Source organism: Ylistrum balloti, unplaced genomic scaffold (genome assembly GCF_031769215.1).
Source record: "Ylistrum balloti isolate Yb309-2 unplaced genomic scaffold, AGI_CSIRO_Ybal_v1 Utg369624, whole genome shotgun sequence".
In the NCBI taxonomy this organism is placed as follows: Eukaryota; Metazoa; Mollusca; class Bivalvia; order Pectinida; family Pectinidae; genus Ylistrum; species Ylistrum balloti.
The window spans coordinates 692940-705059 of NW_026781893.1; the positions used below are offsets into that span (position 1 = coordinate 692940).

A 12120-nucleotide genomic window follows, 5' to 3' on the forward strand; every position below is an offset into this window, starting at 1 on the left:
TTTGGAAATTTTCACAGCTATATGTGGCTACTGATGTTTTTCTTCTTAATGAATGATATTGTAATACATACTAAAATGTGAAATGATAATACAATTACAACTACACCTTTGGGTCTTTTCAAGAATGTCAATTTTACAAAATGTTGTCATTGGTCGAAGGCAACATAAATTATCAGGACTACTTCTTTTGCTTTGTTTTATTTCCTAGGCTTTCTGTGTTAATTTTGTTATGTCCTGAAATATACATTTTTCATTCCAAGCACGAAATCTGCTGATGACATTTTGTTTAACTCTATAAATGGCATGCAACGCACTTTTGATTTATGAACTAGATTTGTTCAGAGTTTATATGATGCACTGTGACGTGTATGATCAAGTCAATATGCAGGAAACTAGACTTACGTTTTGAAACATTGATGGCAACATTAAAGTTTCTGGTCTTAACAGATTACTGCTTTCAGCTTGTTTGGATGTGTCACATGAACAGGAAGTCAGAAACTTTATACTTAAGGACTCTAAGGTCAACCTTAAAACCACGAAAAGAAATCTCCTTATTACAAAATCTTTTATTTTTGCTTTCTCACATATAGGTAACTAATGCTTATCTGGTATAGAAATCCATGGAGATGTCGCAACATTCCACATTCAAGACAGGGATTGCTGTCGACACTATCCTATCTCGGAGATCTCAATACAGTCATTGGTTTGGTGTACCGACACCATCTTCTGGTGCACATATACCACTGAGATTCCAGATAATATAAGCCCATATATATCTTAAGATATCAATCTGTACTAAAACATATTCATCTCTGAAATCTTTAAATCTCATCTTAGCGTGTAATTTGAGGTCAATTTTTGAAAGTTCTCGTAAATAATTTATGCCTGTTTTTTATATTGATTTTGTATATTTCAAGGCACTGAATTATCTAACTACAAAATATAAGTCTTCAATCTCCTCCTGATGTATATTTGTAACAGCTAAGCTTCAACTAAGCAGAAAAAGTTTATAGGGATACAATTCTACAACATTGCAAATCATTTCTAATTTTATTCTGGATTTAAGTTTGTGATAAATTGTTGGAAACTAGCTGTTTAAGTAGCTTTCTATTTTCATACCTCATCATCATCAATTTTTGCAGAAATAGATTTATCACATTTAATGCAGATCTGCTAATGTTTATAAAAGATATGTATTTTTATTAATTTTTTAATTCTCTACATGCCAGCTGCAAATTCATTTACTTTCACTATGAAGGTACACAAATAGAGATCTTGTGCTGAAAAGATAATCTCCTTATGTGAAGGAGACCTGAATTATTATGTAACATTCTAGTCAGTTTTTGTTTTTTGTTTTTTTGTTTACACATATGTAAATATATCAACAAATTTTAGGTCTTAAAGTTTTCAATAAAAAAATCACATTCTTTAACATTTCAAGATTTCATTACTTTTCTAATCATATAAGTAGATCATGTCTTTTATTTGAATTTTTATTTTATTACAAGACAGCACAATCAGTTAAACTTAGAATTGAAAGCCATATGATTGTATCATAATACCAGGAGCAAGTCAAACTTTTATCAAATGAACAGTTACAGGAAGTAACTAAAACCAATTTATAATTGGACAGGTAGAATTAAAGATTGCCCCTCACTTCAGTACATCTTACCTTTGATGTTTTTAAAATTCAATCAGAAAATACTTGAAGATTTTGTCTATAATTTTGATCCTGGGAACTTAATCAGATTATAAGTTGTCAACAAATTCTGCTTACAGTGAACTTGAAGTCATACTTAAGTTATTTCTTTGAACAAAAGTTAAAGTTCATAAACACTTCATTCCAGAACAGCTAAGCTAATAAGATCTGGCCTGGTGCATAACCTTTATTTTTGAAAACCAAATTCTTATTTTGAGTACCTGACATTATAATGTACTTGGAATGTCCATGATTTACCTAGCATGTGTTGCTGATGAAGCAAATTAACTCACTCAGAACATATTTCTTCACTTATACATTTTGTCAGGTATTAGCAATTTTTCATGACAATTGTTGTTTTAAAAGGAAAAGAGAAATCTGAAGTTCAATGTATCATTTTTTGAAAGGATGGAAAATGTTCTAGTAAAATTATATATTGCATCTGCAGGACAGTTAATGTTAAATCAAACAATAGTGATTGCATAACAGATCTTGTCATTGTTGAGAAATAAAGTTCTTTTAATTGTTATTTGTAAACATTGTTTCCCACAACACACATTAAAACCTGCAGACAATTTCTTTGTTTCATTTGAGCAGTATAGTCTGACAAGGACTTGATAACCTTACCATCAAAAGATACATTAACTGACTACCAGCCTATCAAATCGAGTTAAGACCCAGACTTATTTCATTTGTATGGTAAGATTATTGTCATCATGGTTGAAGAGAAAAATCATGGTAAACATGGTTGCAAAACTCAACCCGCAGCCAACATCAGGTGCAGTGAATTCAATCTCAACATCTATATTAACAAATCATTTTTATCAAGAATCTATAGATGTACAGTCAAAAATGTGTCATTGTGAACATGATTGAGGGACCCCAGTAAGTAAGTTTGGATTTATATGCTGAAAATCTCCCATAATGTACAGAGGACCAATACTATCAACAAGTTTAAATTTATATGTTTAAAATCCCTGACAATGTACACAGAACCATGTCTGTAAGTATGGATTTTAAAATCCCTAATTATTGCCAATCAGGTTGGATTTCAGTATCATACAAAATGTACATTTGACCAACAATCAATGAATTTTGGTTTTAAAATCCCTTATCACTATCAGTAAGTTTGGATATGTAATTCCACACCATGTACAGAGGACCAGTACGATCAATAAGTTTGAATTTTAAAATCCCACACCGTGTACAGAGGACCTGTACAATCAATAAGTTTGGATTTTAAAATCCCACACCACTTACAGAGGACCATTTGAATCAATAAGCTTGGATTTTAAAATCCCGCACCATGTACAGAGGACCAGTACGATCAATAAGTTTGGATTTTAAAATCCCACATCATGTACAGAGGACCATTACAATCAATAAGCTTGGATTTTAAAATCCCGCACCATGTACAGAGGACCAGTACGATCAATAAGCTTGGATTTTAAAATCCCGCACCATGTACAGAGGACCAGTACAATCAATCAGTTTGGATTAAAAATCCCGCACCATGTACAGAGGACCAGTACAATCAATCAGTTTGGATTAAAAATCCCACACCGTGTACAGAGGACCAGTACAATCAATAAGTTTGGATTTTAAAATCCCGCACCATGTACAGAGGACCAGTACAATCAATAAGTTTGGATAAAAAATCCCACACCATGTACAGAGGACCAGTACGATCAATAAGCTTGGATTTTAAAATCCCGCACCATGTACAGAGGACCAGTACAATCAATCAGTTTGGATTAAAAATCCCACACCATGTACAGAGGACCATTAGAATCAATAAGCTTGGATTTTAAAATCCCACATTATGTACAGAGAACCAGTACGATCAATAAGTTTGGATTTTAAAATCCCACACTGTGTACAGAGGACCATTAGAATCATTAAGCTTGGATTTTAAAATCCCACACCATGTACAGAGGACCAGTACGATCAATGAGTTTGGATTTTAAAATCCCACACTGTGTACAGAGGACCATTAGAATCAATAAGTTTGGATTTTAAAATCCCAAACCATGTACAGAGGACCAGTACAATTAATAAGTTTGGATTTTGAAATCCCACACTATGTACAGAGGACCAGTACGATCAATAAGTTTGGATTTTGAAATCCCACACCACTTACAGAGGACCATTAGAATCAATAAGTTTTGTTTTTAAAATCCCACACCATGTACAGAGGACCAGTACGATCAATAAGCTTGGATTTTAAAATCCCACACCATGTACAGAGGACCAGTACAATCAATATGTTTGGATAAAAAATCCCACACCATGTACTGAGGACCGTTACGATCAATAAGTTTCGTTTTTAAAATCCCACACCATGTACAGAGGACCAGTACAATCAATAAGTTTGGATTTTAAAATCCCACATCATGTACAGAGGACCAGTACGATCAATGAGTTTGGATTTTAAAATCCCACACCATGTACAGAGGACCATTAGAATCATTAAGCTTGGATTTTAAAATCCCACATCATGTACAGAGGACCAGTACAATCAATAAGTTTGGATTTTAAAATCCCACACCATGTACAGAGGACCATTAGAATCAATAAGCTTGGATTAAAAATCCCACATCATGTACAGAGGACCAGTATGATCAATAAGTTTGGATTTTAAAATCCCTCACCGTGTACAGAGGACCATTAGAATCAATAAATTTGGATTTTAAAATCCCACACCATGCACAGAGGACCATTAGAATCATTAAGCTTGGATTTATAAAATCCCACACCATGTACAGAGGACCAGTACAATCAATAAGTTTGGATTTTAAAATCCCACACCATGTACAGAGGACCATTAGAATCATTAAGCTTGGATTTATAAAATCCCACACCATGTACAGAAGACCAGTATAATTAATAAGTTTGGATTTTAAAATCCCACGCCATGTACAGAGGACCAGTACGATCAATAAGTTTGGATTTTAAAATCCCACATCATGTACAGAGGACCATTACGATCAATAGGTATGGACTTGTATCACTGAAATCTGACAAAATGCACCAAAAACCAATTGGCAAAATGTTTGTATTTTTCTGGTTGGAAACTGACATGATAGACAGAGAAACAATTTAATTGTTAATATGTTTGAATTTGTATATTCAAAATCCCACTCTATGCACTCTTACTCCTTAATCTCCTCATTCCTACTTCATCCCACTCGATAATACAACACATGAGAGTCTGATGTCTAATGATCCTAAAAGCATTATAACAACACAACTGAATACTACGTAGAAGTCTCTTGTGAAATATAACTCATTCTGAAGCAATGTAAGTCAACACTCCAATTCTAGTCATGAGAATATCACTTTAGCATTTAAGTTTTAAGACAGCAGTGACTTTTATACATACTCAAATACACACATATTTTTAGCTATGCAGAAATAAAGGACATTCACAGAGTTAGGTATGGATAAGTTGATATTGTTTACAACTGTGTGACAAGAAGTCACACTAACAAAGGTGGCTCTTCCAGTAAAATATAGATGAATTATATGATGCTTGAAAAATTTTTTGAGTTATTTAATCATGAATTATGAGTTACTAAAGTTCTTTGTGGTGCCTATTAATGGGGCACATATCATTTCACTTGATTAAATCAATGACTGGGTTTATTGACCAATCAACAGCCTTGGTCATTTTGAGGTAGAATCTCCTTTAATAGCTGGTAGCTTTAACCTCATTGGACAACTTATAGGAGGCCTATCCCATGCCAGTCAGAGAAACTGGGGTAAAACATCCTGTCAAATGTTACAACCACAGGATCTCAGCTTCCTGAGAAACACAACCCACCAAGAGAAGGGAGCATAAAACAATAAATCTCAGATCTTCACCAGATCAGTTGTATAGAGAAACACTCTACACTCTGATATATCATGACCCAATATTTACTAGATTAGTGGCCTTGGATTAACAATTTTATGTTCTTTATAGTATATTTGGATATCAAAGATATAGATATAAATAATAATACTTTTTATCACATTTATCTCTTTGTCATATTTACAAATGTAAAGCACCAGTGACATACAATTACCCATTGCCATTCATTGAAAAAAGACAATTTAATTTGGAAGTCTGATGATCAATAACAAAACATCAAAGATATATCACCAGGCCAACATGATAAAAAACAAAACCATTAAAGATATGTTACTAGGCCACCATGATAAATAACAAAACCATTATAGATATGTCACCAGGCCACCATGATCAATAACAAAACCATTAAATATATGTTACTAGGCCACCATAATCAATAACAAAACCATTATAGATATGTCACCAGGCCACCATGATCAATAACAAAACCATTATAGATATGTCACCAGGCCACCATGATCAATAACAAAACCATTATAGATATGTCACCAGGCCACCATGATCAATAACAAAACCATCAAATATAAAACCATTATAGATATGTCACCAGGCCACCATGATCAATAACAAAACCATCAAATATAAAACCATTATAGATATGTCACCAGGCCACCATGATCAATAATAAAACCATTTTAGATATATGACCAGGCCACCATGATCAATAACAAAACCATTAAATATAAAACCATTATAGACATGTCACCAGGCCACCATGATCAATAACAAAACCATTAAATATATGCCACCAGGCCACCATGATCAATAACAAAACCATTATAGATATGTCACCAGGCCACCATGATCAATAACAAAACTATTATAGATATGTCACCAGGCCACCATGATCAATAACAAAACATCAGAGATATGTGACCAGACCACCATGATCAATAATAACACCATTTTAGATATGTGACCAGGCCACCATGATCAATAACAAAACCATTAAATATATGCCACCGGGCAACCATGATCAATAACAAAACATCAGAGATATGTCACCAGGCCACCATGATCAATAACAAAACCATTATATATATGCCACCAGGCCACCATGATAAATAGCAAAATAATTAGAAATATGTTTCTCCCTGGCTGTATAAAAAAGTTATATTTGTATATCAATTTTCTCTTGTTTGCACACTTTGTAATTCAGATTACACGAAAGACTATGAATCACATTAATTTCTTATAATTTAGTATGATGCAAAAAAATGCCTAAAAATGTTTTAGAAAGATTATGCATGACCAATGACATGTTACAAATTTTCTTAATTGAAACTCATCAGGATCAAAAGACTTCCATAAGAGAATTCGGCAGGGGATATTGTTTTCTATTACCAGAGGTAATTAATTAAATCATATGGAATGATGCTGCCATGATGGAGATACAGTGTTCATTGTATAACAATACTGAGATCACACAGGGTTTAAATTATATAACTGTTCAAGGACAACATAATGAATATTGTTATACTCAATTTGTTCTTCATTTCTTTTTACTTTTCAATATATTTAAAAGTTCTAAAAAATAAAGCTGTATTTGTATTCCTTAATTCTTTCTGCAAATTTTTATCAATTACCTAAGATTTCATACATATATACCTTATACCAAACATTTCATTCAAAACAAACATACCCTCATACCAAACATTTCATACATAACATACATACCCTTATACTAAACATTTCATACATAACATACATACCATACTACCCATACCAAACATTTCATACATAACATACCCTCATACCAAACACCATACATACCCATTCATACCAAACATTTCATACATAACATACATACCCTCATACCAAACATTTCTTACATAACATACACACCCTCATACCAAACATTTCATACATAACATACACACCCTTATACCAAACATTTCATACATAACATACATACCCTCATACTAAACATTTTATACATAACATACATACCCTCATACCAAACATTTCTTACATAACATACATACCCTTATACCAAACATTTCATACATAACATACACACCCTCATACCAAACATTTCATACATAACATACATACCCTCATACCAAACATTTCTTACATAACATACATACCCTTATACCAAACATTTCTTACATAACATACATTCCCTTATACCAAACATTTCATACATAACATACACACCCTTATACCAAACATTTCATACATAACATACACACCCTTATACCAAACATTTCATACATAACATACATACCCTTATACCAAACATTTCATACATAACATACACACCCTCATACCAAACATTTCATACATAACATACATACCCTCATACCAAACATTTCATACATAACATACATACCCTCATACCAAACATTTCATACATAACATACATACCCTCATACCAAACATTTCATACATAACATACATACCCTCATACCAAACATTTCATACATAACATACATTCCCTCATACCATACAAAAGTATACGCTCGTAACATTTTGTCTAGAAGCTGTATTTCTGACAATCTATATCTTTTAATTATTCCTCTGTAAGAAACCAAACAAGTGTCCTTATAACTCCTTGTATTCTCTGTTTCAAGAGACAGATTGATGGTACGCATTTCTGATCTGATTGAGGAAAAAGATGAAGCATTAAAACTGTCATGGTATCCCTCAAGTATCATTCATCAATGTGATTACGTTCTACATACATATTTATACATTTTCATGAATGTTGAGAATGGCATCAAAGAAATTCAATGCAGTTTTCTGGCTGATAATGTTAGTATGTACAGCTTAGAGAATGAAAATTCATTAAATTAAATGAATTCAAGATAAATACAGTAATCTCATATGTCAGGACAATGCATTGATCTTTCTGATTTTAATGTAGAATTTAGTTTAATTGCTGTTCGTAAGTAAATAAATTCATTGATAATTACACTTAATACAGCAGACATTTATTCATATCTAAGGTAAATGACAACCTGTAACTGACTCAAAAACCATGAGATAACTTTATGATTTAGCTTCAGTAGAGCTTGTGTTTGATGTAAGAAATATTCAATAGCTGACAAAAAGTCTGGTTGATATTTGAAGATTTAACATTCGTATTTAAGACTTATGCTAGATGTTCAGACATTCTGAGTTTATAGAAATTAACTTCAGTACACATATGTTTGATGTAGGACATTCTACATCAAGAGAGACTTAGCTCTACAACTTTTAGGCTTGATGTTAAGACATTCTTAATAAAATTTTCCATGTTAAGATATTCTTAATTGTTTGATGTTAAAACATTTCTAATTCACATTCTAATGTAAAGACACTCTTAACTAGGTGTTTGATTTTAAGACATTCTTAACTTACTGTTTAATGTTAAAACATTGTAAATTTTTTGATGTTAAGATATTCTTAATTGACTGTTCCATGTTATGACATTCTTGATTACCTGTTTGATGTTAAGACATTCTTCATAAACTTTTTGATATAAAGACATTTTGAACTGTTTGCAGTTAACACATTCTCCATCAACTTTTTAATACAAAGACATTCTGCACTGTGTGATGTTAGGACATTCTTAATTAACTTTTTGATATGAAGACATTCTGAACTGTTTTGCAGTTAACACATTCTCCATCAACTTTTTAATACAAAGACATTGTGTTGCATAAACTGTTTGATATGAAGACATTCTGAACTGTTTGCAGTTAACACATTCTCCATCAACTTTTTAATACAAAGACACTCTGCACTGTGTGATGTTAAGACATTCTTAATTAATGGAACTTTAGCTTCAGTAAACTCATGTTTGTTATGTTTTGATATACTGAACTATTTGATATTTGAGTTTCAGAGCACTAATAATGTTTGATTTTAGGACATCCTGATTTACTGAAAATTTTAGCTTATTTACAATACAACATGAACTTAGTCCAACAGCTATAATATACAACAGCATCAATACTTTATCTGCATAGTGTTGTTGTTCAAGCTGTCATTTATGAAAACATGAATGGGATGTATAACTGCATGTAAATATACATACATTGGTCATTTAAATTCCACAAATTTAATCCACTGCTAATTGGCAATTTTCTTATTTTTTAATTAGATTAATTAAGTCATACGTCTGCATGGGCCAATAACAGATGAGGAAAGCATCCAACAGATTTAAGAAATATAAAACTCTAATTATGGTAATTAAAAAATTAACAAATAGATTACAACAAAGTATTTACATTGAAAGTAAAAAAGGTGAGATAACTTATTGTCATATAAGCTTTTGACTTCTGGGCAGCAATTTTGCAGTAATTGTAATGGTATCGGGTCTAAGTATTCTCTCTCTAAATTTTCTATCAACACTCCTAAAGCAATTAGTATGTTCATTTGATCTGAGGCAGATAACATTCCTTTAATGCTGTATGGCCCCAAAGTTAATGCATGTTGAAGATTAAGTTGTGATACTACCTTATAGATCATGTAGATATTCATTCTCAGTCCAAGTGATAGATTCAGAGAAAAATATTTCCTGACAGACACACAACAAAAGGATGGTGTAGGGCCAATTGATAAAGCCAAGCAAGCTTGTACAAATATACCCTGATTGTTGCTACAAGAGAAAGCAGTGTAACAATATATATAGCACATGTGTTCACCTATCAGATAACTTGTAGCAGTAACAGGGCAATGTCAGATGTCTCTATGTGTGACCTACTGTTTATTGTGCATGATCCTTCACATTTCTCTTTGTTATTAATACAAAGCAATGATCTATATATATATATATATTGATAACAACAGTGGAGGGTCCACTTGTCTCACCTGGGTATGTATATTGTATACTATAAACAAAGGACCTCCAACATGTCTCTACAATTATCTTGTTTTCATGGCAATATGTGAGACAAATAATTTTGTAGTTTCTGTTTCAACGTCCTATAATTTTTCATCATTCCACCAAAAAAAACAAAAATAGCACACAGGAACTATATATGTTGGTACCGTGCATTGTAGCATTTACAAGTATAGTGCTTTAAAGTCTAATACTAACAAACAGCACAGATGTTCCTTATTTAAACCTTATCTGTGTACTGTCCAATATCAAAATTAATTGTTAATTGAGGTTAGAATAATTCAACCATAAATTTCCCTTAAATTTCAAATTAAACTTTGATGTAAATATATAGTTTTATTATTTGTTACGTGAATAATGAATATAAAATGTAAACATGAAAACGAATCTACAACAACCAAATCTCAACCTCTATCAGACTTTCATAAAACTCACTGAAAATCCTAAATAATTTGGTATCCAGCTTTTTATGCAGCTGTTAACTAACTGCTCCTTGAAAGGTGAAAATGTTCGGAATTGATCATTAATGTTTTCGCAGTTAAAACAAAACATAAAAAGTAACAAAGTAGATATGAGGAAACATTAATATAAAAACTGTATTTATTTGTAACAGGAAAGTTTTATTTCAACCTTCGATGAATTTATCTTTGATATACTTATGAAGTTTAATTGACAACTTAACAATTGAGTATCAAATGAGTCCATTCAAAGTCAACATAAATATGATTAATAGATGTATTATGTATATATAGGTAAATATAAATTAGTTCTAATGTCAGATTACGATCCTACAAAAGAATTAAAAAATTGATTTGAAAATTGTATAGAATTATATCAATCTTGGTGTTAATCTCTGGCAATAATACACAAACATGCTAGGCATAAGTCTGACACAGTACCTTGATAGATTCAATTGTGATATCATATTATACAGGCAGGAATGTCCATTTTTTTTAAAATCAGAAACAAACAATGTTTAAGCTACTGGTGCATCGATAATCCTATCATCAATCGTATTAATCAAAGCTGATGATATGTGATGGCAGTTGCTGTGAACAATCTGGGTTGCTTTAGAAACAATAATTCATATAATATAAGGCAGATATTAATGGTTTGTGTTCCTCGATTAGATGCCTCTTAAACACTGTGTCAATCAGATGTGGCTCACACAGACAGAAGACTGACTTACCTTACTCAGTAAAGTGGTCACTGCTGTGGTTTTCAAAGACTGTATGCCAATTTTCAGTGAACCATTCGATCAAAGACTTCAATTCTCAACAATTTCACAGAAGATTTTATGGCAGTGCCTAGTGTGCGGCTGTTTTTGTCAGAAAGCTGTGCTACTCTCTGCAGCCAATAGAGGAGCCAGTGGGCTGGGTAGCCTAGTGTCACTCACAAGTCACACAATTTGAAAAAAAAAAAAAATCTCAGAATTTCTATGACAAGCAGCAGATGTTTTAAATTACCTGCTGGAACATCCCGGGTTATTATTGGCTGGCAGAAGGAACAGACACAATATGTTAAGTAAACCAATTGACTTATGTCAAATATCATCTTGAATGGTCAGATTATGGTCACTGCCAATTTAAATACTGTCAGGTCCCAACTGATAACTGTATTGATCACAATGTCAGAATTTACATGATGTATAACGTCAGAGGCTGTTTACAGACTCTG

At 32.3% G+C, this 12120-nt stretch overlaps 1 protein-coding gene across 1 annotated transcript in view; it reads right to left on the minus strand.

Moving 5' to 3' along the window:
* Positions 1–11701, minus strand: part of LOC132550297 (sex peptide receptor-related protein 2-like) — a 58939-nt gene extending 47238 nt beyond the window's left edge. Inside the window, exon 1 of the mRNA XM_060214353.1 lies at positions 11633–11701. The gene's annotated coding sequence lies outside the window, so the exon portion shown is untranslated. The remainder of the gene's footprint in view (positions 1–11632) is intronic.
* Between the last annotated feature and the right edge of the window lie 419 nt (positions 11702–12120).